Here is a 27,194-nt window from a genome sequence, read left to right as displayed (position 1 = left end):
AGCTTGGTGAGAGCCTGTGGGCAGTTTCAGAGTGAGCCACCTGAGTGTTTATCTAACAACAGGGCAGGTGTCAACTGTCCTTCTGTGTGTGCTGAGAGCATATCCCTTGTGTACCTTCATGAAAGCATTTGGTAAGAAAATCACTGGCCGAGGAGTGTGGCTTCCATCTTTATACATGATTTTAGCCCTGAAAAACGGTTTTCTCAATCTCTAGGTTGGAGGATGGGGTATAACTGACCAAGCGTCTTAAACTCTGTCTTCTGAACCTCCTTTCTTCGGGTGCTCTCAGTCTCGTTATTGTGAGTTCCGCTAACTATGGTCGTGTTGTCCATTAGTGGGGCTGTGCTTGCTCTGGAGGGGTCATTTGGAAAAATATTATTAGAGAAAAGCTGTAGAGAGGAAGTCTGCAAATCAACAAGAAAACAAACAACCCACATTCAGTAAGAACAGAGAATGTATGACTCACAGGGACAAACACAGAGGCAGACACCCCCTCACTGTTTCCCTTTCAGACTTCTAAATGTTGTGAGGTGGGAGTCCTCACAGCTTCTGAGGGAGAGCCTGGCGGAATGAAGCCTATTTTTAAAACTTGAAAAGGTAGTAGGCAGACAAAACAGCGTGTCCAGGCCGCCCAGTCCTGTCCCCAGTGTTTGTCTTCTTTAAATATGACCTGACTTAGTTTAGTGGTAATTTCACCTGGCTGAATTTTACTCTTTTAAGGAATGGTACAAAAACCAGGCCTGTCAGCTCTTCGGTTCTAGTGTTTTTGTTTTCCCTTTTCCTAAAATTTGTTCGGGCTTTTGGTGCTCTTTGAGAAGCCTGAGGAATAGAAGAGGAATTCCGGATGAAGTGTAGAAGGAGATAACGTGATGCCAGTGAGTCATGCGCACATGTGTTTCTTCCATTTATGAGGAAGCTCCATCTGTGTGACCCCGCGGAGGGCTTCTGAAGAGCTGTGCGCGGGAGACCATGTTGTTTGTCGTTCAAATGTCCATTTAAAAATCTGTGTCACGTTTCACTTTAGTGTTTGATTTGCTCAATGTAAGATTTGCTTCCGTGTTACTGACTTTTTTTTTTGTTTTGTCAGCCACATTTTCTAGATCATTTAAAAAGCATCTAGACAGGATGCGCTGCAGGCAAGGTGGCGGCAGCACCCCACCCTCACGCAGAATGTGCGTTCTCACGTTGGGAACTGTGCTTGCAGGGCTCCCTGCACATTCTGGATGATACACAGGAGTGTGTGATTTACGTATGGTGGGAGCTCCTGCCAGGAAACCTGGTGCCTAGTTCAGCTCTGCTGGTCAGTTGCTGTGTGACCTTCAGCAAAGACCCTTCACCTTAGTTGCCCTCAGCTTCCTTACAAGTTAGTGAGAATGACAATAATCTTTCTCTTTAGTCCTTGAAAGATCCCTGAAATGATTTTACATTTGCTTTAAATTGCAGAAACTATTCACTAGACATAAACGTTCTCGTATATTTACCATGTGGCTATATGCGAGTGTATGTGTGTCTGCGACTCGCACACACATACATTTGCTATTCACATGAAGGCAGGGAGCAGAACTTGAGCTCTTCGGGGGACACAGACACTCCCATGGCTTCTGTAGGTCTGCCACGTGGCATGTGGCACCTCGTGTGGGCCTCATAGGTAGTTCCCCAGGGATCTTCCCCATCTCAGGAAGTGATGTCTTCTCCCATTCAGAAAACACCTTTGACTTCTCTTTCTCACTCACCCCCACATCTAGTCTGTCCATCACCAGTCCTGTCAGCAACTCTTTCAAAGGCATTTTCAATCCCACCCTCTTCTCCCACCTCGACCAGACCACCATCCGCAACCTCTGTTGATTGCCTCTCTGTAATCCATTTTCCACACAGTAGCCAGAGTGACGTTTCAGAAACGTAAAACACATTAAAATGAGCCCCGCTTAAAACTAGACAGTGGTTCCTGGTGCTTTGAGAGTGAAACTCAAACTTCTAACCACGACGTCCTTGGCTCACCTTGATGTCATTCCTGTCTGCCTTGTTCGCTAGACTCCGGCAAAGCCGAACTTCTTTTAGTTCTGCCACACACCACACTTTTTCTTACCTTAAGGATTTTTAAAAATAGACTTTATTTTTTAGAGCAGTTTTAGGTTCACAGCGAAACTGAACAGAAAGCACAGAGAGTTCTCCTGTATCTCCTGTATCTCCTGTCCCCGGCCCCACCACACGCACAGTCCTTTCTGCGACGGACATCCCACACCAGAGTGCTGCCTTTGTGACAACGGGTGCTCCGACACTGACATGTCAGTATCACCCGGACTCTGTAGTTTACTTGGGGTTCACTCTTAGTGTTGTACATTTTATGGCTTTTGACAACTATGCAATGACGTAGCTCTACCGTTATGTAGTATTGTACAGTCGTTGCACTGTGTAAAAATCCCCTGTTCTCTGCCCGTTCATCCCTTCCTCTCCCCAACTGCTGGCAACCACTGATCTTTTTACTATCTCTACCAGAGTTTTGCCTTTTCCAGAATGTCATGTATTTGGAATTATACAGATTATCTTCTTTCACTTAGTAACATGCATTTAAGGTTCCTCCATGTCTTTTCATGACCTTAAGGATTTACTGTAGCTTTTTGCTCTGCTGGGCCTTTCCTGTCCACCCTATTGAACTAGCCTGTCTTATCACATTGCCCTATCGTATGTTCTTCGTAGCACGTATTACCTTCTACCATGTTTGCTTGTTTACTTCCTGTCTCTCCAGCTAGATCTTAAGCTCTGTGGGAATGGAGGTCTTGTCTGCCTTATTCCTGATGGTACCCCCAGCACCTAGCATAGTTCTTAGTCCACAGTAGGTGTTCAGTAAATGTCATGCATTCCCTGCAGATGAAGGCCCTTTGGCTTTACTCGTCTCTTCCGCTCGATTTTCAAGGTGACAAACTCTTTCACTTACACCGCTTCAGGTTTTGTTCCTAAGAAGAGGCAGACATTCGTGCTAAGACACTGAGTCTGAGAATGATTTCTTGTTCACCTTTGGCTTCTGAAGCTCTCTTGGTTGTCGGCTGAATTTAATGGGTCTCTAGGCGAACAGCAGTTGGTAGCCTTGGTGGGAATCAGTCACATTGCAAGAGAGAACAGAGCCAGCAGAAAATGATTAAGGGAAAATAGCAGGAAAGTATGATTGAACATTTATTGAGTCACACATTGTAGTCAAAGCTGTGTATAACATAAAAGCGAATTAGGAGACAAGTCAGATATAAAATGAGTGAGCACACACAGGCACACAAATACTGCGGAGAGGAGGGTATTTCTTCAGATGCCTTCTCTCATTTCCCAACCCGTAGTCTTGTCAAAATATATAGGCTTGTTCAGGAGGGAAATAACGCAGCCAGTGTTTGTGGCCCAGTCATGCCCTATGGGGCACAGACAGGCCTGCGATTTCATTACTGCTTTTTAAAGAAACTTTCTCTAAGGCTAACAGACTTTCTGGGGAGGCCAAACCAAGTGAAGCTGAGTTTAATGTTCTCATTAAAATGTTAAAGAGGCTTTATTCATGAACGGCTAAAGCTGTAATTGCTTTATCCTTGTAAACTATGAAAATATGTGGTGATCTCTTACAGAGGCGTTCACCCAGTCCCCTCGGTCTGGAAGGTCTGTTTAATGGAAGGCTTGGCTGGATCAAGGGACTGAGAAGTAGCTTTTCCAGATTCTATCCTTCAGGGCCATAGTGGCAGTGGTAACAAGGGGTACTCCTTCACCGATCTCTTTTCGTGCCTGTAGCTCCTGTTGGGTTGCGCTATTTGACTATTTGGTCTGAAGTTCAGATTTGGAAATCATATGACAGATGAACACACACGCACACACACACCAATATTGTGGAAGGAAGTAGGTTTTTTGTTTGTTTTTAATCATTCCCAAAGGTTCTAGCTTATTGAGATGAGGATAGAAGAAATCCAAAGGTGTTGAGGCACTGGTGAAACTGAACAGAGAATTGGTGTTGCAGAGGTATCATGTGAATCACAGGGGGAGAAGGCGCTCAGAACTGGCTTTGGGGGCTGTCAGATTCCTCTCCCCTTCTCTTTGCTGTACTTAAGGCCCCAGTGCTATAGAACTTAACGTAGTGAGTACAGATGGCAAATACAGCTATGTTTTTTCTTTCTGGACATGCTTATCATACTGTATAGATACGACTGAAATTGTAGAGTTGGAATTCTTATATCGTTAGGAAACTAGATTGCTGGAACCCTCAAAATGAAATTTAGGGGGTAAAAAGAGTTAAAATATGCTATCTTTTCTTCAGTTCCTTATTATTAGAAAACCCTGTTCGTTGAATGGTAGCAAATCTGGGTCTCATGATATGCAGAGGTAATGATGTAAGTAATAACTAGGGATTGTTTTAAAATATATTTTTTCTTTTTCCATTGATGGGTCATTTAGAGGCTTCACTCTGGGTCAGATTTAAATTAAAATTCATGCATCCTACAGCTGTCAAAGTTTTTTCTACAAGGGGTCAAATCCTTCTTTTCAAATGTGAGTGCAGGTTATTTGTTAAAACTGATTCAAGTCTGAGGGAGCAATAGAGTTGAAAGCACAGGGGCTTCTTCCTGTGTGATCGCATTAGATAGGTTTCTGAGGAGTTCTTTTCTGGAGTGGTGACCATCTCAGCCTGATGATGTTAATAGTGTTAATGTTAAAAAGAACCTCTTGCAGTTTTTTAACACGAAGAAAGTAAATTCCCGTTTCTGGGACACTGTTGATTAATATAATGAAATACATTTTTAAGAAATTATTAAGAGATTCAGAGCAAGATATAACAAATTACCACTGCGGGCTAGGCTAGCTCTGCCTCCAACTCCTATTTGATTGATAGGAAGTGACTGGCAGTCCCTGTTTCGGGGAACTGCTGCTGTGGTCCCTGCATTCTGAGGTGACTCCAAGAAGATGGGGACTCTTCAGGCTCTGTTTAGGCATAGCTCAGCTTGTCATGTCTCTTCTTCCCCTTATCCAAGATAGGATCACAGCCTAAAGTGAACCCATTCTGGAGCTTTCTTGGCTTGCCCAGAAAATCTTGGGGGGCTGCCCAGGTCTTCACTCTCTAGTGTGACACAGAAACTGTTGAGGAAAGGTAACGGTGTGATGAGACCATCAGTAATAAAAGGGTGTGTATCGTGGGAACTCATGGAAGGATTGACTGATTTAACCCAAGCTAACTTTTTTTTTTTTTTTGGAGAAATTTTGTCTACTTTTTAGAGTTTTTATAGCTGCTCATTTGCTATTAGAATGTTCGTTGTCACATTGGACGCCTCAGTGTCCCTGCCCAATCAACCTCTCTTCCCTTCACTAGATCTTGGAAATGAGTTACACCCAAGACCTATATTGACCATATGATTAGATGACAATGCCAAAACCATGCAATTTCTCAAAGTGCTTTAGCATGTGGTACTGTTATCCTGCAGCTACTTAATTCTGTTGTGTTTTAGGCTTATATTGATTGGTCAGTTGATTGATTAATTAACTCATTCATTCATCAAATACTTTGGGAGCATATACTGTCTGCAAGGGGCATATGCTACGTCCAGGGACTGGCATAAAAGACTGGGATTTGTCTACAGAGTTTTGCCGATAGTTCACAGGGGTTGAAAATAATTCACAGGGGTTGAAAATAGAGTGAAATGCCTAAAGAAAACCAAATTGCTTTTCTGCAATTCAAAGAGTATGTGTGAGATTGCCATATCAACAGCCTACTCTGTTGAGTTCTCTGTAAGTGCATTTCACGTGGGAAGCGGTACTAGACATTTTCTGTATTACAATAATCTTCATATATTTATTAAGCTGTAACTTGTAAGGCTTCCTGATGGGGCGTTAAATGGGCCTTTTTGTGTGCTGCATTGTGTCTTTGTCAAGAAGCACTCAGTTAACTCTGACCTGCGTCATTCATCTTCCTTGGGCTGGTAATGAGGCACATTTCAGTCATTCCAGGAGGGTTTTGGGGATCTGTACAAAGAGGGAGAAGAGTAATGAAAAGGTTGGATTCATGGTGGGTTGGAGGGAGAGCACTTAAGGAGACCCGGGAATAGAATGAAACCCTTTTGCCTAGTATATTGTATACTTTTGTACCCATTCAGCACAGCAGCTGGAAAATACAGAATTGTTCCACATTTTAAAACTAAGAAAATACTAAATTACTACACTTTTAAAGTTTTTTTTTTTTTTTTTTCTTCTCAACTGTTGACCCTGGCACGTTAGGAGAATCTGGAAACCCCAAGTATGACAGTAGAACAGTAGAGGAGGCCAGCTGTCGTTTCTGAGCTCTATGCTTGGGAGAACTGGCTATAGACTGATAACAGAGACCGACTGTAGGAAAAGAAAGCGAGTGTAGAAGAGGGGAACAGACGTGTGGGGATATTAGTGGAGCCAAGGAAAGAGAGATCAAGGGAAGAGAGTAGAAAGATGTTTGGTTGTCCTTGCTTCTGTCCCTTATCTCCTTCTCACAAAAGGAGGGTGTGGAAAAGCAGGAAAATTGAAAGGAAAAAGATGAGAGTTGAATTAGAGACCGGAGGACACCTGGAGGTATGAGAGGAGAAGGAAAATGAATGAGAAAAATCACAAGAGTAACTGAGGGGGAAGGAGACAGGATAAAAACCATCTGAATGCACAGAGAAGAGATAGGCATAGAGACGGGTGTGCAGGCGGTGGTCTCACTGAGAGCCTTCAATTGCTCCCAGCGGTGCACCTGCCCAATAGCCAGCGTCCCTCGCCTAAGACATTTTCCTGACTTTTGTATTAACTTTAATGCAATTCTCTTTATGGTCCCCGAATTGCTGGTTGTGGTTTCATTGACACCGTCTGTGATCAAATAGCAGTTGTGGAGGCACGGTTCCCTTACCCCTGCCCCCTTGCAGGGTTCCACAGACTTCCCAGTTAGTGCTGCTTGCATTTGATGTTTGCCATCCCTCCTTGTCTACAGGTAGGAGAGTTGAAAGGGAAAAAATGTTCCTAAGGGCGGCCACATTTATAGCTCACGCATACAAATACTCAAAGCGGTTGGAAAAAAACCCTATAAAATCACAGTCCAATGTTTTTTCTAAGTGAGGTAGTTGACTCTTTCATCGCTGTCTAGGTCCTTGCTGTAACCTAATACCACACTCACTGTGCCTGTAGGTGGGCTGCTTCTTGGAAAATCTTTCATCTTTTTTTTTTCCTCAGAGCTGAGCTCAGGAAGCCTTCCCAGTATTCCAGGTGTGGGTCAGATGCTTTCCAAGTGTGCCCTGGTGCCCACCTCGGCAACCTGGTTTCCTGTGCTGACCTTTCCATATTAGACCTACAATTCAGTGTTGAAATCTCTGTCCTCCCACTAGACTTTGGGCTCTTGGCACAATGTTGGTTATTATGGATTACCTAAGTAGGTGTTCACCGACTGGTTATAGAATGAATAAATGGCCTATGACGCTGGTCTTTTGACTGTAAAACGGAATCCTTCTAGAATTATGCTATGCTTTTAGGTATCAGTTCACAATTAGCATACACGTTCTGGAAAAGAAAAGTTGATGTAGGCGGCAGGAAGTGGTTTCTGGGGGAGTTCAGTAGGTTCCCCGATTCATGCAACTATAGTGAAGGGCTTGTGATTTCATTAACTCCTGGCCACCAGAGGAGAGTCTTAGAAGTTTCAGGCAACTTACTTCTTGTGCTTCTAGTGATCACAGGCCAGATGCATAATACGCGTCAGAACCATGCTTCTTGGACTTCGCTGTGCGTGGGGTCACCTGAAGGTCTTGGTAAAATGCACATTGCGTTTCAGTCGGCTGCAGGGAGGTTCTCAGGTGCTGCGTTTCCCGCTCCCTGCTGATGCTGGTGTCGCTGGTCCATGGATCCAGCTTGAGTAATAGGACTTTAAAATACTTTCTAGAAAATAAAGTTGGGATTTATCCTATGAAAATGTCTAGATGCATTTTTATAGTTTGCACCACAACAGATTTTCTGAGAGAAAACTTAGAAGTATCTAACTGTTATTTCGTCTTAGAAATTTGGAAGAAGCCTTTCCCACGCTTAAACGTGCTAATCCTGTGCTGGTCAGCCCCCCGAACTGCTTCAGAATGATACTTTAAGTTGTGCTGCCTTTAATTACCTAGGGCTTGATTTATTTAGGCTTTCTTAGATTTGGGAGGCCCTGGCTCTAGCATTGGCCCTGATGCAACCACTTTGGCAACAAGGACTACTTTCAAAGCAGAAATATTCTTTGGAAGATTGACGGTTCATGGGCTGTGTTTATGATAAGACCTTCACCGTTTATTGATTGACCAGGTTAGCACCACGCAGAGACGTTCTCTAAGGGCAGCCAGTTGGAATGGCTAGAAATAAGAAAGGGCAGTGTTCAGCTCAAACTTTGCAAGTAAAAACTTGCATCTGCCTGCATACATTCCAACAGGTCTCTGAATTTGATGTTTGGAGTTTCTTCTAACAAGACGGCCTTTATTTTACAGGTCCTTTGCAGCCAGCACAGTATCATACCTATAAGACGTGGAAGAGAGCAAGCTCACCGTGCTCAGGTAAAGGGATGGTGTGTCTCAGGGAATGACAAGCAGGACTAATAGCATGTTGCTTGTCACTGTAGGGGAGGTGATTCAGCTTAATTATACCATTGACAGCATTCTCTCAGGTGTGTCTCACTCACTCAAGCCTGGGGTGCGGGGGGCCTCTCCTAGGGGAGCTCGGTGAACTAGCATGCATTTGAGGACCATCTGCAAAATACCTGCAACAGGGCCTCTGTAAACAGCCAGTGGGGAAACAGGACTAGTCCCTGGAACTCGCTTTCCATTTTCTGCCGAGTTAACGTTGAATTACTATTGTTCATCTTTATTACACTATCAGAAGGCTTTTATCTTTTCAACATTTATGTAAATATATGAATATTGAAACTTCTAATTAAAGTCTTATCTCTGCCCCCTTATCTAGAGTTGCCGTTCTAAATATTCTTTGCATTTTCCTTTTAAATAAATGCATGTCCCACAACTTTGATTTGCCCAAATAGGTCACCAAGATTAATTTTCCATTAACCTTTATTGCTTCTGTTTCTTTCTAATTATCTTTTTAGAGGATTAAACAGTTCCCGTTGGGTCAGACTTTATATAGGATATCCACCGTCTTTTTCTTTGATGGCCTTTATGGAACTGCTGTAGAAGGGCGGTGATCGGTGGTCCAGGGACGGAACCTGCCCGCTTTCACTGAGTCAGAGCATCTGTAGGAAGACCCACTCAGAGGGTTCTGTTGACTGGTAGTTTTGTCTTTGGCCTTGCATCTTTCGTGACCCAATTTATATCCGTTTCCTCTGGTGGCTATGACCAAGTAGCAGGAACCGGTGGCTTAAACAACAGACACTTATCACCTTACAGTCCTGGAGCCACAAGTGTGAAACCAAGGTGTCAGGTGTCAGCGAGGTTGGTTTCTTCTAAGAGCTGTGAGGGAGAACCTCTTCCATGCCTCTCTCCTAGCTTCTGGTAGCCTCCAGTGTTTCTGGCATACAGATGGCCATCCTTCTCCCTGGGCGTTCACATTGTCTTCCTTAAATGTGTGTCTGTCTCCCTGTTCAAATTTCCCCTTTTTATAAGGGTACCTTTCACACTGGATTGGGGACCACTTTAGTGACTTCATCATAACCTGACCATCTGAAAAGATCTTCCTTCTAAAAATAAGGTCACATTTACACGTATGGAGATTAGGACTTCAACATCCCTTTGGAGTACACATTTCAAAACCCATCGCACCATCTAAGGAAGGAGACTTAATTCATTTTGCTCTCCCTTAAAGAAACTAGCGCAGTCCCTGTTGCTTCATAGTGGTTGAATGAGTGAATGACAAAGACCCAACGGCCCTGGTCAAATTTAAGTTGAAAAAATAAAGTGCACTATGGACTCTGAGAAACAAACTGAGGGCTTCAGAGGGGAGGGGGGTGGGGGAATGGTATAGACTGGTGATGGGTAGTAAGGAGGGCACGTATTGCATGGTGCACTGGGTGTTATACGCAACTAATGAATCATTGAACTTTACATCAAAAACCAGGGATGTACTGTATGGTGACTAACATAATATAATAAAAAAATATTATTATTAAAAGAAAAAAGAAAGTGCAGTGATCAGAGGTGGACAGGTATTATGCTGACCATTGGCTTCAGTGAACTCTTACTTTCAGGATAGTCCTAGTTAAACAGTATCATGAATGTGCTAAGATTTTTCCTTTAAAAGTAATAGCAAATGCAGTTTTTATAAAATAGAGCCCTCTGTGTGAGCAAGTCGTGCCTTCTCATTTCAGGCTGAATTGCCAATTTACATGCCGCCCCTATCACTTCATCAAGATGTCTTTCCAGCTAATTCAATAACATTTAAATCCTACTCCGTCGGGCTATTCTTCCTTCCCAGCCGCCTTGCTTTGCACTTATTAAATGTAACGTTCTGCTCCCCAGCACTAATCCACGAAGGCTATCCTGAGACAGATCAGCTCTTGTGTCCTCTCCGCCCCCATGCTTCCTGAGCTCAAAATTATTAAAAGTTCTCTTTTAAGTGTTTAGATTTGAGTGTTGATCAAATATGAGGATCCTGGTCTCCAGGTAGCACTTCAATGACCCATTCTTTAGAAAGCCCCTGTTTCCTGTAAGGACAGAGCTTTCCAGCCCAGTCCACCCTACTTCCAGGAAAGGATTACCTTTTCTTACCAAAAGGAAGCCTCCTGCTGAGAGAAGTCAGAGGCCAGGAGGGATTTCCTCCTGCGGGCGGGCGAAGGAAGCCTGTGCATTCCTCTCAGCTACAGGTTGGCAGGCCAAGGTCTAGGAGAGACTGAGTGCCTCAGGCCCTGGCCTTCTGGAAAGCTGCACAGCAGGTGGGCTGCAGTAATTTATTTACAATCTTCTCAACCCGGTGAGGCTTTCATGTTGCTGGGGGCGGGGCTGCGGCCTGTCCCGTGGCCGAGTGATAGCATTGGCCTAGACAGCGTGGATTTATAAGATGATGACAGGCAGTAGAAAATGAAAATGAAAATAAAAATTCATTTTACCATTTTTCACACCGACATTAGTCCGAAGAAAATTGGTATATCAAACGACAGATATTTATGGCGTGTGTGATGCGTGCAGGCACGGTTCCACCGGGGCTGTGTACGGAAGTATGACTTCATCCTGCTGCCTCCACTGCTTACTTTTCTTCTCCATTTTGTTCAACAGCCTATACTACCCTTGATTAGGGGCCTTCTATAACTTACCATGTGAATCTCCTTGTTTGGTTTGTAAGTGTCTACAGGGCTTCATTAACATTAAAACAACCAGGGCGCCTGGGTGGCTGGGTCCGTTGGGCGTCCGACTCTTGATCTCAGCTCAGGTCTTGATCTCAGGGTCATGAATTCAGGCCCTGCTGGGTGAGGAGCCTACTTATAAAAAAAAAAAAAAAGTGAAACAACCAATTTATATTTTCACACAATGATCAAGTCTGAGTGACGACAGAATAGCCTTTTGACAATTACATGTGGAATTCAGTGAGCAATTGCGTTTTGGTCACTAAACTGCCCTTAAATATCTTGCTCTGTACTCTAAAGTGTGTGTTAGTACAATTATAACATTCTAATAAATCCTGTTTTAATATTTAGGTCATTTTATGTGTACCAAAACATCTCTACTATTAAAGAGAAAATACGTGAGAAATAAAATCTCAGGTGCCTTGAAAATTAAAAACTAATTTACTGTTGCTTCATCTTTTCCCCACTTCCCTTTTGCATTCTCTAATTTCACGAATCTTTAGATTTCCGGAAATTTCAGCTCTAAGAGTTTTATGGAATTGATAGTAATATATTCATTGTTAAACTCTGATTTTTACAAAGGGTAAATGATTTTCTGTGCCTCTTTAGTTAATAATTAACATGGTAGTTTTTTTTATGCCTCTGAAATTAGAGTGTATTTATGAAACATGGAAACTATTCTAATTAAAGAAATTGTACTTTGAATGAAGAATCTATCAAACTTTCTCAGAAAATGTTTGCACCTGAGTAGGTTAAAATAGAAATCGTAGTGATTGTTCTGTCTGGGTTCTTCCCTGCCTCTGTCTCCTGGTGGTTCCTTCTTTGTTTCTGTTAAATCCATGAGTTTATGTTCAGTGTTTTTAAGCTGATAATGTAAAAGCAATGAAGAAAGGCATTGGGCTTCTGGCAGAGAACTCAGAAGCTTGGCGTTCTCCTTTGCTTACCCTACATTTAGTTATTACTAAGCTCTTCAGGTTTCTATAATTCTTTCATTTTTACTTTCCTTTTCATCTGCGGCCATTCCTTTCTAGTCTTGTCTCTTTCTTTTGTTTTTTCATACAACTATTCACTTCATTCATTCATTGATTCATTCATGTATTGTCCTTCCCGCACGTACCAGTGTTTGCTCTGGGAATAGTATCAAGGGTGTTATAATTTAGTTGGGAGATGATCCCGTAGAAAGCGTTCCTCTGCTGGAGCTGCGCGGCAGGTGTACCTTACACAGGGGAAAAGGAGCAACTGATTTGGCTTGGGACAGTCAGGAAATCCTTTATAGAGAAGTTAGCATTGGATCGGAGACTGGAAGGACCAGTGTGGTAGAGAGAGAATATTCCAAAGAAAACAGCGCGCGGGCAGCTTAGCACAGAGCTACGCAGAGCAGGGTGTGTGCTCCTTGACGTTTGGGTGTTGGTGGGACAGGAAGTGGGAAAGAGGATGTGGGGCTAGGTAGGGAGGCAGGAAGCCCATCTTGGAGGTCTCCTTACGTGTTGTCGAGCCTGCCTTCCTGTCTCATGTCTGCAAGTAGCAGCTGCCTTCAGTTCATCGCGTACGTGGTGATGAGGCTATGTTAAGAAGAGCTTATGTCTTGCCAAGCTCCTCCCTGGTCTCATTGCTTCCCAGGGGAAGTCAGGCCTTCCTCACCAGTCCCTTGAGGATTTCAGCAATTTCTGTCTTGTATTTGCTCCGAAAATCATTGACCCCAGCTAGATTTGCTGTATTACTTTTCGCACACAGTTTGTCCCTTTCTCTTCCTAGCTTCCCTTTTCAAAACCCTCCCATCCTCTAAGATCTCACTCAGATTCATATCTTTTATGAAGCTTTTCTCTGCTCATATGTAATTTTACCCCCTCTGATCTCTAGGAGAACTTCTGAGGGACTGTTCGCATCACAATTTCACATAGTTCTTTAAATCCCATGTTACTTACAACATTTTCGGAGGACCACTGCGTGTTGCAGGGAAGGGCCACCTGCCTGTGACGTAACCTGTCCGTGCCAGAAGAGGAACGTCTTGCATCCAGCAGGCACTGCATTGATGTTTGTTGAACGAATGGAGAGGGAACAGAGTTCCTTTAATTTGTAAGGCTCTTACAGAGGTGGAACTGAGGGATTGATTAATTGTCATACGGAAGAGTCAGTGGTTAATGTAATGTCCAGAAGAAACTCTTGCAAGGCAGAGTATTGTCAGTGGAAGGTAGAAGGATTACATTCAGTGAAAAGCAGGAATATGTACAGAAAAGAGATCCATTCGGAAAACTAGTTACATGACCCTGGAGCTTAGACACGGGAAGAAGAAACTTAGAAAGCCATTAAGCCATATGTGAGTGGTCTTGACAGGGAGTGACAAATGGCCTAACAGGTAAAAGCACCTATATTGCATTAAGATGCTCTGCATGTTTCTACGAGAGGGCCTCTGGAAGACCTGATTCAATTTAAGACTCCTCAGTTGCAGATCTGGAGACAATCACAAATTCAGAAATATATTTATGAAAGTCTGTTGCTACTGAGCTCAAAAGACCATAATCCTATTACTTGCGATTTTGAAAAGGGTAAACATGAATAACTGAAAGGAGATATTGATTAAAGAAGTAATATGAACAGGAATAATGGAATTAAAGTAATTGAGGCAATATTGGGCCTAATGGACCTTGTTCTCTTAATGCCTTTCTTCTGCTCTTTGTATTGAGTTGGCCCTAAAGTCGATTGGACCATGCGCACAGAAAGAGGAGGACATAATGGAAAAATTAGTATTGCTGTCTATAAAAAAATCAATCTGTTGTTCTTACAGAAGAACATCAATCAGTCTGTGAAATCAATTAACTGGATTTTTGTTTTTTACATTCAGCTTATAAGATAATGAGACAAATGATGAGAAAAGACTGTGTGCCTTGCACATAGTAGATACTCAGTAAATGTTTCTTGAATTAAAAACCAAAGGATACCATGGATTTAGTTTAAAAACAACTTCCGTATAAGGTCCTTTGTCAGTATTAATTCAGTCTGGTTCCTTTTGCTTGCCTCTATCCGCAGTACTGTAAACGTGGCTCCCTCAATTTCATTGATCTCAGAAATGAGTCTCTCACATTTCTGCTGCCAAGCTGTCCAGGCCAGCTTCACGTGACCCAGGATCCCCGCAGGGCTCAGGGTCTGAGCTGTTTTCTGTGGCTAGACTTTCTGCCCCGTGGTGTACTGGCAGATCACGTGTTGATGTGTTACTCCCTGATGAAGTTACTCCTTGTTCACTGTCTCCTCTTTGTCTACAAACTTATAGGCTCATTGTGCTTTTTTTTTTTTTCTAAAGATTTATTTATTTACTTTTTAGAGAGAAAGAGAGAGAATGCATGTACGAGTGGGGGGAGGGGCAGGAGGCAAAGGAGAGAGAGAATCTCAAGTGGATTCCCCGCTGAGTGTGGAGCCTGATACAGGGCTTGATCTCAGGACCCTGAGATCATGACCTGAGCTGAAACCAGCAGTCGGATGCTTAGCTGACTGAGCCACCCAGGCGCCGGTGGGCTCATTGTACTTCTGAGTTCACTCCCCACTCTATAGCTTTGAGAAGCTTCTGTCTTCAGATATCTGCACCTCTCAGCCACACTTCCCTTCCCACCGCCTCCTACCCAGATCCGATGGGGAGGACAGATTTGTCTTGGTTTTTGAACATGGGCAATATTCTCCTTGGAGTCCTTCCTCTCATAGCTGTATACATCCAATTAAGAGCCAGTTCTGCCTCAGGCAATGGTTATATTCCTTAAAATTGTGCATTATCAAAACCCATGTTATGAAGACAATTATTTCAATGGGATAAATGGCATTAGGGACTAGAGAGTTGCAGGTGCACAGCAACGAAGTTGTGTTACCTGCAGTTATTTCAGTAATAATAATAATAATGATGGTGTTTTCAATCCGTAGAAGACTGTAGCTTCGAAACCAGCACATCACTGAAAAAATAAAATGTTTTACTATATCTCTTTTCATAAGGTTGCAGTGCACTAAACTGGTATTTAAAAAAAATAATTTCACATCTTTATGACTCACTATGGTAAAAAATACAGAATAAAGACTTAAAGCAGCTGTACTATAAGCAGAAGAGCTTCTTTTTTTCCTTATGCCAGCAGCCTTAGCATACATAAAATAAATCTCATTCTTCAATCAATTGATCAGTTTATATCTAATACACATTATGCAAGCTCCACAAAAGAAATGTTTCTAACGTTTATTTTTCAAAGCTGCGTTTTAGCCCTTTTTCCTCCATTAGGCTTGCCTCTGACTATTCCACTCCTTTGCCTGGAGGCTTTTCCCTCTGAATATTCTCATTTTGGTTAATTATCAAGTCAAGGACCTCTTTAATAGTTAACCTTTTTGAGAATTTTTACAGGCTGTTCTGAAATAGGGACATACCTTTATTTCCCACAGTGCCCAACACATTGTTAGGACAATGAGATACATTCATTTATAAGAGCATGCAGTCATCAAATTCACTTCCACCTAAACCCCAGTTGCTATACTTCCTACTTCCTGTTCCTCTTGAACATGGGACCTCGCTATCTTAATGATGAAGAAAAATTGAATAATGCCCATTTCAATGTGAAAGGATGAAGAGTGATTGATAGTTTTCAGATTAAAGATGAGTACATGTTTTATTTAATTCCTGGCCCTTCCTGAAACTCCATTAAAATGACTTTTAAGGGATTTTTTTTTTAAAGGCATGTATCTATAAGAACAGAGAAGGCAACAGCCACAGCATTTGGGAATCTGGGATACAGATGTATGAGTGGTAGCTTATGGAGCGGGCCTGAGAAAGCAGAATTTTAATGTGGCAGAGGAGAAAGGAAGGAGGAGCCTAGTTTACACTAGCGAAACCTGCAAAAGCTCAGGAATTTTCAGTGACAGTTTTCCCTTGGAAATGAGAGTGAAGATAGGGTTAGCATTACGAATATTTGGTTGAAAGTTCAGTTCTGCTCCCACTGTGTACATGCGGGTAACTGCCCTTCTTCCCCTCCAACAGAGGAATGGAGATTATTTTCTTCTGTAGAAACGATACAATGGGTTTCTGGATTTGCAGATATCAGGAGAAGTTTAAAATGGTGTTGAAGTCAGGAAGATTGTATTGACTTACCAAATCCTGAGAACCACAGCCACCTTCTCTGTGCCCCTTAGCCTGAGGGGAGCCAGGATGATACCCTAACTGACGGAGGCTCCAGGATACCTCCCTGGGGGTGTGACCTAAAAATAAAACTCAAGAATACTGACAGCAAGCGTTCCCCCAAAGAAGAGGCCTAACTAGATCAGTCCTACAATAAACCCCAAACCAACAATGCACCCCGTCCAACCTTACTGTTGACTTTCTAGTTCCCCACTTCAAGGATCATCAGACATTTACGAAAAGTATAATGAGAGATAAACACTAAAACAGGCAAACTTTTGTTTTGTTATGTTATGTTAGTCACCATACAGTACTTCATTAGTTTCTGATGTAGTGATCCATGATTCATTGTTTGTGTATAACACCTAGTGCTCATCACAACACGTGCCTTCCTTAATACCCACCACTGGGCTAGCCCATTCCCCCACCCCACTCCCCTATGAAGCCCTCAGTTTGTTTCCTGAAGTCCATAGTCTCTCATGGTTCGTCTCCCCCTCTGATATCCCCCCTTCATTTTTCCCTTCCCTCCCCTAATGTCCTCCATGTTATTCCTTATGTTCCACTTATGAGTGAAACCATATGATAATTGTCTCTCTCTGCTTGACTTATTTCACTTAGCATAATCTCCTCCAATTCCATCCATGTCGATGCAAATGGTAGGTAGCAAACATTTAAAAAAGCATCTTAGAGGAAACCGAACCTTTGCAGGAGGAAGAAAACTTAAAAAAAAAAAAAATCATCCATATCTTCAGAGGCATAAAGTGTGTACTAAAACCATGAAAGAGGAATAGAATTTATAAGGGTTAGGAGACAAATTAAGCAAATTTCCTAGAATGTAGAGTGAAAAGAGGGAAAGAATAGAAAATAATATAAAAAGATAGAAAATGTGTAGGATTGGTCTATGAGATCCAATGTCCAAAAATAGTAACACCAGATTGAGAGAATGAATATAGAAATCAGAGGACAGAAAATTATCGAAGAAATAATTTAACAAAATTTCCCACAACTAAAGATAGATAGGAATTTCCAATTAAAAGATATTGCCAATACATTTTCATGAAACTTTACAAAATTATGGTGTGCTCCAGTAAATGACAGGGTGAGCCAATCAGAAGCTCCAGGGTCCCAGAGACAAGACCAATACAGGAGCCAGGAGTACAGTGGGACTACTGATCCTCTGATCTAAGCTGGGGTAGGGAGAGGGGTTCAGGAGAGACTTCCTCAAGATGGAGAAACTGATAAAACAGTTGCTGGGTTTATGTGGAAGTGAGAGTTGGAAGTCTGGGGAAGCTTTGGGGATAACCTCATGGAAAGTATATAGGAAACTAACGGAAATTAAATGTAGCAGTGATTAACTCCAGGAAAAACGGAAAGTAAGAAATGGAAATGTAATCATAGAATATTACATGATTCAACTACTAATGGTATCTCCATGGCTATAATGATCTAAAAATTGACGTTTAAGGTAACCAAAATTGTGGTAGAATTCGGAGAGGTTGGGGACATGGGGCATGTATATGTGTGTGAAAGAACGTTAACCCTCATCTTGCTCACTGGGAAATCAATAGGTAGTACCTGAAATGGTAAAACCAAGATGTGGTTCTATAAGCATGTTATTTAGTCAGTTACCAATTTTGCCTTATTATAGCACACGCAGAAACTAGTACTTAATAATGCAGCAAGCTTCGGACACCCATTTGGAGACTGTTGTATAGAAATGAAACTTCCAGATAGAATCTTTTCAGATTCCCTCCCCCTCCCTCCTTCTTTCTTCCTTCCTTCTTCCCTCCCTCCCTCTTTCTTCCTTCCTTCCTTCCTTTTCTTTCTTTCTTTCTTTCTTTCTTTCTTTCTTTCTTTCTTTCTTTCTTTCTCTCTCTCTCTCTCTCTCTCTCTCTCTTAGATTTTATTTATTTGTTTGACAGAGAGAGAGCACAAGCAGGGGGAGCAGCAAAGGGAGAGGAAGAAGCAGACTCCCCACTGAGCAGGGAGCCCAACACAGGGTCCAATCCCAGGACCCTGGGATCATGATCCGAGCCAAAGGCAGATGCTCAACCGACTGAGCCACCCAGGCGCCCCTATTCTCAGATTTTCTGATGAGAAACCTGAGCTTGTTTTATGAACATTACTTTTTAAATATTGCATATATGCCTAAAGTAGCTAACCACATTTCTTTATCAAGATTTTAGTGATTCTCCAGATTTTTGTTAGTCATTGTTGGATACTACACAAGTAGTGATTTTAAAAAAAAAAAAAAACTTCAAGCCATTTCACCAGGATCCCAAATTTTACAAAAGTTAAAATTTTTAAAAATCAATAGCTTTAAACTTTTTCTGTATTACATAAATGTGATACTTTGATAGTCCCCATTGAATTTTTTTCCTATAAAGTAATTAAAAATAGTGGCGAAGCCCTGATGGGTAAAATGTATGTTCGGTGTTAGGGCAGACACCCCATAGGTAACTTGGTTGCCAATGAAAGAGCATATTAGCCCCAAATAAAAAGAGGCATCAGAAACCCTTACTGAGAGAATTTGGTGAGCTGCCATCTGTGGCTTTGCCCACCGGGTCCCCCTGCCCAAGCTCTTCTAGCAGCTTCGTGGGCCACTTCTCTAGGAAGGGCAGGGGTGTCTTTGTGGCAGCCTGTTGAACTGGGGGTCCATGGACATATTTAATGCCACTCAACTGAGCAGGGAGTACTATGCCTTTGGACTCCGGCAAAGCCAATGGCCAATTGTCACTTGTCCAGGGGTGCCAGGGGCCCCAGCCGCCCCCCCCCCCGGTTCCCTGGGGCTAAGGGGCGTCAATACCACATGGCGAACGTGGAACCCGTTCATAGCACAGCAGTGTGTCAGGACCTGCTACCAGTTGGTGTGCTGATTTCCAGCTGTGGAAGCCGAGTCCAAAATAACTACTTAGAGAGCTGAAAGCAGTTAACATCTGCACCCAGTATGACGTAACAGTTGAAACTGTGTTATGAATCAATTGGTATAAATACAAACTAGTTAAAAAAAAAATCTCTCATGTGTTCCTACTAGATCTTCTAGACCTTTTGTCTTATCAAGTCATTGGGAAGAAGTGCTTTCAACTCTGTTTTCATGAGACGAGATGTTGAAATGTATGCAGTTGTGAAATATGGTCTACTCCGGAGGTGACTCCGTTTGGGCGTTATCTATATGCTGTATTTCACCATTTTGTATCAAAAATTAAGGGAAAAGACAGGACATCTGAAGATAGCAAACTTCATTTTTTTTAATAAAGGGGGACAGAAAAGTTGAAATTAATGGGGAATATAGCTTGTGTTTTGAATCTTCAGTTGATTGTTTTCCTGCTGTCCCGGGGAAGTTAGCAATAATGTTTTAGGAGAAGAGTTAGGAAATGGATGGTCACTCTTTCACTAAATTAGCTGGAAAGGAAGAAAGGCACTTGAGAATACATAGTGGAGAACTCTCTTTCCTAATGCAGAGGGGCCAGAGAACACAGTCCATTTGGCACCTTCCATATTCAAGGCTGAAGTTGGAAAAAATGGCGCTTTAATTCTCTGCTCAGTTAATGGGCCTGCTGATTTACTCTCATTTTTCAGACATCTAATATGTCCTTAGAACCCTCTCAAGTGTTTCATACTTTTAGCCTGAGGCCCCTGTGCTTCATTTTTCCTTTTGTTCTTCAGACACTCTCATTGTCTCTCCCCGTTTCATTTTCTGAGAGGTTCCGAATAATGCATGGCGTGCGCTGAATAATTTGGTGGGAGCTTGTGACATGTCTTGATGATGTTAAGCCACTCAGAATCCTAGGAAATAGTCCTAGCTTGCATTAGCAGTAGATTAATTCAGGTGAACTTCAGAGTCTTAATTTTTAAAAATTTACATTTTCACCAGTGATGATTGAAAAACATCCGCATTCTTTCTGCCCCCATTACTGATTACAATTGCAAATACTTGCAAAAAGTGCTAGAATGACTTCTCACTGTTCCATAAGGAACAGAGTATTATTTTACCCATTTAATGGTTATTAAATATTTAAAAAACAATTTTCCAAAAATATATCCATACTTGTATGTAACATGTGCATAAATCCCATGTAACATGGGAAATGTATTCTGATATGCTTGCCTAATAATACCTGTGTAGGTAGGTTTATGCGTCTAAGAGAATTCGTCAAGAGGAAAGGTTAAATTTGGGGGAGGTTTCTCATTTAAGACTTCATTATGAGAATGGTAAAAACAGGGGTGCTTTTGGATGAAGTCAAGATGTGATTACTCAGGTAGTTATAACTTTTTGTCCCAGGATTCCTGGATGTGAGTCCAGGCCTTACGATCTGAATCAAATGGTGAAAAACCATGGTGAGTTAGTTTTTTGGGATGTGGGATCAAGAAAAACCCTCGCTCTTGAATTTGCCCAGTGAAAAATGAGCAGAGGAATCTGTTCTGAGTGGAGATTCAAAGGAGAGCAAGAACATATTATGGGTAGGGTAGTGAAGCCGAAGTGTTGGCCCCCCTGTCCAGAGAGCAGAGGCTGCAGCAGGCAGGCCCAAGGCAAGGGAGCGGGGCACAGCTGGGACGGAAGACAATCAGGAACAGAAGGGAGTCAGCTGGTGGACTTTTAAATCTGGGGTTGAAATTTAATTTCAAAAGAAACATTTGGAACATTTGGCAACAAGTGACATGATCAAAATGCCATTTTGGGGAGATTGGTTCTTGCTGTGGGTTATAAAATAACTCAGAAGAAAAGGAGGGGTGGTGCAGGATGAGGAAGACTGCCTCTGAGGAAGGAAACAGGAGAAGCGATTGGACTTGGAGACAAGATCCACAGAGAAGATAGAAGAGAAAGAAGTTACAGATAACTTTCAGTCAAGGCTAGGCTGCTGCCTTGGAGAACTCCTCCCGTCCCTCCACATCCAAAAAAAAAGGGCAGGGTATCCAGAAGAAATGTCCAAATGTTTTCTGGAATGTGTCAGTTCTTTTCTGAGCTTGCAAGTCACGGAACAGTGGAAATGGAACAGATTGCAAAAGATAGGAGTTTGTTAAGTTGATCAGTTCTCATTTGGAAGCGCTCCGACCCTTCCCCTAATTCCACCAGCTCCCAGGAGACCCTACAGGCAGCAGTAAATAAAGGAGTGTGCTAAGAGCGGTCAGCGGAGGGAACACAGGCCTGCAGGTCTTTGATGCATGCACAGTAATCGGATCTGGGTGTGTGGATAAGCATTCCATGTCACATAGAGGAGAGGGAAGAACAGAGGCTTGGAAGCAAACATTGTGAATGCTTTGTGAGAAGGCCAAGGGAGAAAAGAAGCCAGAGAAGGAGCGGTCAGGGTGGCAGTAATCCCGTGCAATTGTGCCATCTAAACGAGATAGGTATTTGCTTCATTAGAGCCGACAGTATGAATAGGGCTTTTAGGTCCTAAATTAAGGGACGGTTCCATCCCCCAAGACTGAGCATCCACAGAAAATTCACAGTAAAAATACAGCAAGGCAAGCCCCCAAGCCAGCATGGCCGAGCCAATGCTCAACTGCCAGAGAGATTTTCATGAGCCCCTACTCTTCTACAAATACGGTTCACCCTCGTTCTTCCTAGACTGAACCATGAAAATTCTGTAAGTGGGTATCCGGAAATTTTCAAGAAAATTCTTCACGCCGCAGTGGTGGAACTATTTAACCAGAAGGGTGAAGGTGGTCAAAAGGTACAAATTTCCAGTTGTAAATAAAGAAGTCCTGGGGATGTCACAGACAGCATGGTGACTAGCATCAACAGTACTGTACTGTATATTCGAAAGTTGCTAAGAAAGGAGATCTTAAAAGTTCTCTTCGCCAGAAGAAAAATTTGTAATTATGTGTAGCAATGTGAACTGGACTAATTATGGTGATCATTTCACAATATATACATTTATTGAATAATTATGTTGTTCACCTGAAACTAATATATCAGTTATATCTCATTTAAAAAAATTTTAAAATAGAAAACATTAACTTTTCCATTGTAATTAAGATCAACGAGCACTCACCTGTCCACTGGGATGGATTATAATACTGTATGCTTTTTCAGTTCTCTGAACTGGGAATGCTTTTGACTCTTGTGTCAGGCTTTTCCAGAGAAACATTATCAATAGATAGGCATATATACGTGTGTGTGGGGTATGTACAGTATGTATGATGAGATTTATTTTAAGGAATTGGCTCATGTAATTGTGGGAACTGGCAAGTCTGAAACTCATTGGGCAGGCCTTCGGTCTGGATTCTGTCAGGCAAGTTGACAGGCAGGAAACTTAGAATTTCTATGTTTATAGTCTTCAGGTAGAATTCCTTTTGGAAACTTAGTTTTTGCTCCCAAGGCCTTCAACTGATTGGATGAGGCCCACTCCGATTATGCAGGGTAATCTCCTATGCCTGAAGTCGATTGATGAATAATATTAATCACATCTACAAAATACCTTTATAACGACATTCTGTACTGATGTTGGACCACATAACTGAGCACCATAGCCTACACAAGTTGATGTATAAAATTTTACATCACAAATTTCTTATTTTTACTGTAGTGAAAGAGCAGAGTCAGCCGTGTTTTGCCCCACTTCTTCAATGTGAAATCTTTACATTGGAAGAAGATTCTCTTAGTGATTCAATGGTGGCAATTTAATAGTACCCCTGTTATGTTGAATTATTTTAAAAATCATGTTTGAAAAGCTGGGCAATGTCAGAGCACTTTTGTTCTGTCCTACACGACGCTGGATGGTCCTGTCTGCTCTGCCTGGTGAATGGGGTGGGCCTGGGCCTTCCAGGTTTGACTCTTCTCAAACTCTGCACGGAAACTGCTCTGCTGGCTATGTGACAATCACATGGGATTTGGGGAGTTAATATTTTCTGGAAAGAATTTTAATGTTAGAATTTACTGTCTTTTGCACATATAAATTTAAAGCCTTAATGTTATGCTCTTCTGGTTATTTGCATTTAATATGCATGCAAATTCATAATGTATACTATATGCCGAGAACATAATTTATAAATCGGTACTTTTCCTGGTTGTTAGCAATTTTGGCCGCTTTAAAAATTAATACTTTGAAGAAATATATGTTTTCAAATTTATATGTAGTATCTTTAGTTTCCAGAGAAAAATACGTAGTGCATTCTCTACTGGGAAGGTAGATCTCTGCTGCAAAGTTCTCTGTGTTTAAAGAAATTATGCATAATGCTGAAGGTTAGAATATTTTTATTTATTTATCTTTCCCATGAATGGGCTTGGATGAGGTGTTGCGGACGTTTGTTTGCATTAACAGTGCTGAAAAACATGTGTTTCTGAAGCACGATTGCAACCTGCAGCATTCGGGTACAACTGGGGGTGAGTCGTTTCAGCTGATACACAGCCCTCACGTAACAGAGTGGCGTGTTGTACTTCTAAGTGGAAGATCAGTTCTGCACTTCATAACCAGGGAGGGGAGAATCCCAGAGAGAGACTGTAGCCTCCCTGCCATTCAGGCTTGTTGTCTTGGCAACCTAAACACAACCATCAGTCCTTTCCTCAGGCGGGGAGCTCCTGTCATCCTTGACTCGACCATGACCTTTCCCTCTCCCCTTCCAGTCTGTCGCGGGGTTCTGCCAGGCAGCTCCCAGGTGGCTTTGGATTGTCTCTTCCTTGCACGTCTCCAGGCCCTTACCACGTTCTGTTCTTTCCCCTTCAGACCAGTGAAACCTGCTCACGGCCCTGTGGCTTCTCAGCTGCTTACTTACCTCTTCCGTCCGGCTCAAACAAAGCTTCACGAACCTTTCTTCCCACTATGGAAGAACATCTTTCAGTTTAGAGATGCTGGGGTTCTGCAGTCCTTGCGGGGAGCAGGCATCCACTCGCAACTTCAGCAGTCCGCTTCTGGTACTATCCGAGCGGCACACCTTCATGGACAGTTAGTCACCCCCCTCCTGCCCCTTGCCAACATTGCAGACCACTTGACCTGAGTAATTGTCATCCCTTTCAAAATCAGCCCTTCTTAAGTGATGATGAGCACGGACTGTCTAGCAGAGAAGTTTTATTGGGACCACGACCATAAATAGCATCAGTAACCTGTGCGTCAGCAGAGTACTGGTAGCTGCGCAAAAGGGACTAGGTTCATCCAGCCTGTGGACGTGGACTCAGGACCCGAGTCAGGGCCTCTGCGTTATTGGGCAGCCCGGCAAAGGACACGAGTTGGGATGAGAATCCGTCTCAGCTCTGCTCACCAAAATGTGTGTCCTTGGGCACAGCTGGATCTGCCCGGTGAACGGTGACTTCCACCCCTCCAGGCCTCCCCAACAGAGGTCCCGTCAGCTAGCCAAGTTGTACCGACACACAGAACAGAAGGGGCACCGTCTTCTAACCCATCTGGGAGCCGCAAGGGCATCCTTCACATCATTTGCAGTTGGGCACCTATGAGTTGTTAGAGGCCTTGACTTATGGTATATATGGGACAATCGAGAAGGAGCAAAGTGAAGTTTTCTGTTAAGAGGGGAAAACATTAAAAGGAAGACCAAATCTACTCCCTCTCCTTTACAAACCATGAATGCGGGGACCTTGCTTTTGCTTTTGAATTATGTGATATGTTTGATAAATCGGATGGACATAAGTGTTAAGTGAAGATAATTTTGTGATAATTAAAACATCCAGATAAAATATTCTACAGTGGTTTCTCTTTCCATTCCTCCTCCTCTCTCTCTTTTCCTCTCTCTCCCACTTTCTTTTTTGATAATCAGCGTAGCAGCTAATAAATGTATGAAATATCCCGGGTGGCTCAAGATGGATTTCTACCAGGCTGGACTGTCTCATGGGTAACTCCAATTACAAGGTCCCATGTGCCAATGCGCAGAGGGGCTTCTAACTGTCATAGAATGTTTAAGGGCGTGGAAGCTATATGCTCGATTTACGCAGAGCTCAGGAGCCCTGAGTGTAAGAACTGAACCCTTTTGGAGTTCACACTGATGATCTCTCCCATGGCTTAGGATTCCCCAGAAGAGGCTGGGTCGAGGGAAGTGACGGGGTCCCCTAGAGAAAGCCATGAGTGAAGAAATCTGCCAGAGTGGAGCAGACTGAACGACAGGGTCTGGATGTTGGAGGGAGCAGTGGTTCCAGGTACCTTCTCTGACCTAACTAGCTTCCCCTCAACTCCCCTTACCAAGAGCAGACCCCTCCTCGCACACACAAAAACAAGTATGTTGTGGCGTGAATGAGGGCTGTGGCATAAAGCTGGGGTCAGCAAACTCCAGCCTTGCGACAGATCCAGGCTGTGGCCTGTTTTTGTAAGGACAGAGGACTAACAATTATTTTCAAATTTGTAAAGCACTGTAAAGAAAGCAAAGAAGAATGTGCTACAGAGATAATATTTAGGCCTTTGAAGCCTAAAATATTTATTTTCTGGCCCTTAACAGATAGCCCTTGCCGCCCCCTACAAAGAACTGATTGGCAAAATGGCTCTTTTTCGGTGGCCCTTTTTTGAAAGAGCAAGGCCCAAGAGTAGAAATGGTCTCCCTGATGGCTGGGCCTTGGGGCTGGTGTTCTAGAGGAAGTTATTCTCCCAGAGGATGTTGTCAGCAGTGTCGACTGTGACTTGTGGATGGCAGAGTGACAGGTCAGAGGAGCAGAGGAAAAGCAAAGAAGAGGAGGGCTGTCAGTGGCAGGCCTTAGGTCTATTTGTGTGGTCGACATCCACTCCTGTCACCACCAGGGCATCCCAGGGGGAGTAAATGAGGGGAGGAATCACAGGTGCAGTGTAGAGAATTGGGACTTAGTCTCTTGCCTTAACTCAACATATTTGCAGCACCATGAACGAGGAGGCCCCGGGGACTTTCGGTTGATGCTTATGTTCTGCGGTTCACCAGGTCTCATTTTGTAATTGTGAGAACCCTCGAAGCAGACAGGAAGGATGATGTTGCTTTCGACCTCAGTTTATAGGAAAAGAAAGCACTGATGCTTGGTCAGAGAGGTGTCCTACTCAAGGTCGTATGGTTATTATGTGATGGAGTTGGAAATCAAACCCAGATATTCTGGTTCTAAAGCCTGGGCACCCTTCTCAGAGGCAATGGATTATCACTATGAAGTGTCGTCTCTGCACCCCACCCCTCTAACACAAAAGCCTTCTCACTTAATCAGGTCTCTTGTGCGTTCACCATCTTACCATATAAAACAACAGAAATGGTGAAATAGCTCTGGCACTTGCTGATTGTGTGTACCTCAGCTTTGTCGTCTTCTCAATGGGAAGGTGTCCGTGGAAGAAGCTCTTAGTGGGGGGTCTGAGGTCATTTGCACTCCTCTGGGAACTCTGGGTCGAGACAGATTACTTGGACATTCCAGTTTGACCTTCATAAAAAACCTGTGAAGGGAACAGTTGTGAGAAATAATTAATGACACTGTGACAACCTTACGCAAAATTGGAGCTGTTTTCACTGTTTCAGGATAGATGTCAGAGCAAGACGTTATGTAATAGATAAAGGGAGTGACTCGTTTGGTGTCTGTATGTTTTAGATATTAAAGTCCGTCATTCCTACATGACAGGTAGGAGAGAGGGTTCTATACATTTGCCCACCACCTACTTCCTTTGCTGGCTTGTCATAACGGAGTGCGCAGGGGAGCCAGCGGTGGTCCGCACGGGCTGTGGCTCTCCATCTCGGTCGGAACCTGAGCGATGGATTTAGTCCCGGGGCCAGTGTCGCAGATACAGGCAGCCACCAGCTCCAGGGAAACCCATCACTCCAGCAGTCCCGCTGTCTCCAGAGTCTAACCACATGCATCGCCACGTAAGGAGAGCACTAAGTGCTCTCGTGGAGAATGATATCCTGGGACTC

The 27,194-nt window shown here is 43.0% G+C and overlaps 1 protein-coding gene across 2 annotated transcripts in view; it reads left to right on the top strand.

Annotated features, from left to right (window-relative positions):
* The window catches only part of ENOX1 (ecto-NOX disulfide-thiol exchanger 1), a 539,166-nt gene that overhangs the window by 105,036 nt on the left and 406,936 nt on the right, over positions 1 to 27,194 (top strand). For both annotated transcript variants that reach the window (XM_057308447.1, XM_057308444.1), the window contains exon 2: positions 8,463 to 8,528. The gene's annotated coding sequence lies outside the window, so the exon portion shown is untranslated. The remainder of the gene's footprint in view (positions 1 to 8,462; positions 8,529 to 27,194) is intronic.

This window comes from Ursus arctos, unplaced genomic scaffold (genome assembly GCF_023065955.2).
Source record: "Ursus arctos isolate Adak ecotype North America unplaced genomic scaffold, UrsArc2.0 scaffold_10, whole genome shotgun sequence".
In the NCBI taxonomy this organism is placed as follows: domain Eukaryota; kingdom Metazoa; phylum Chordata; class Mammalia; order Carnivora; family Ursidae; genus Ursus; species Ursus arctos.
The sequence above is the reverse complement of the archived record's forward strand: the minus strand, read 5'-3'. Positions and strand labels throughout refer to the sequence as shown.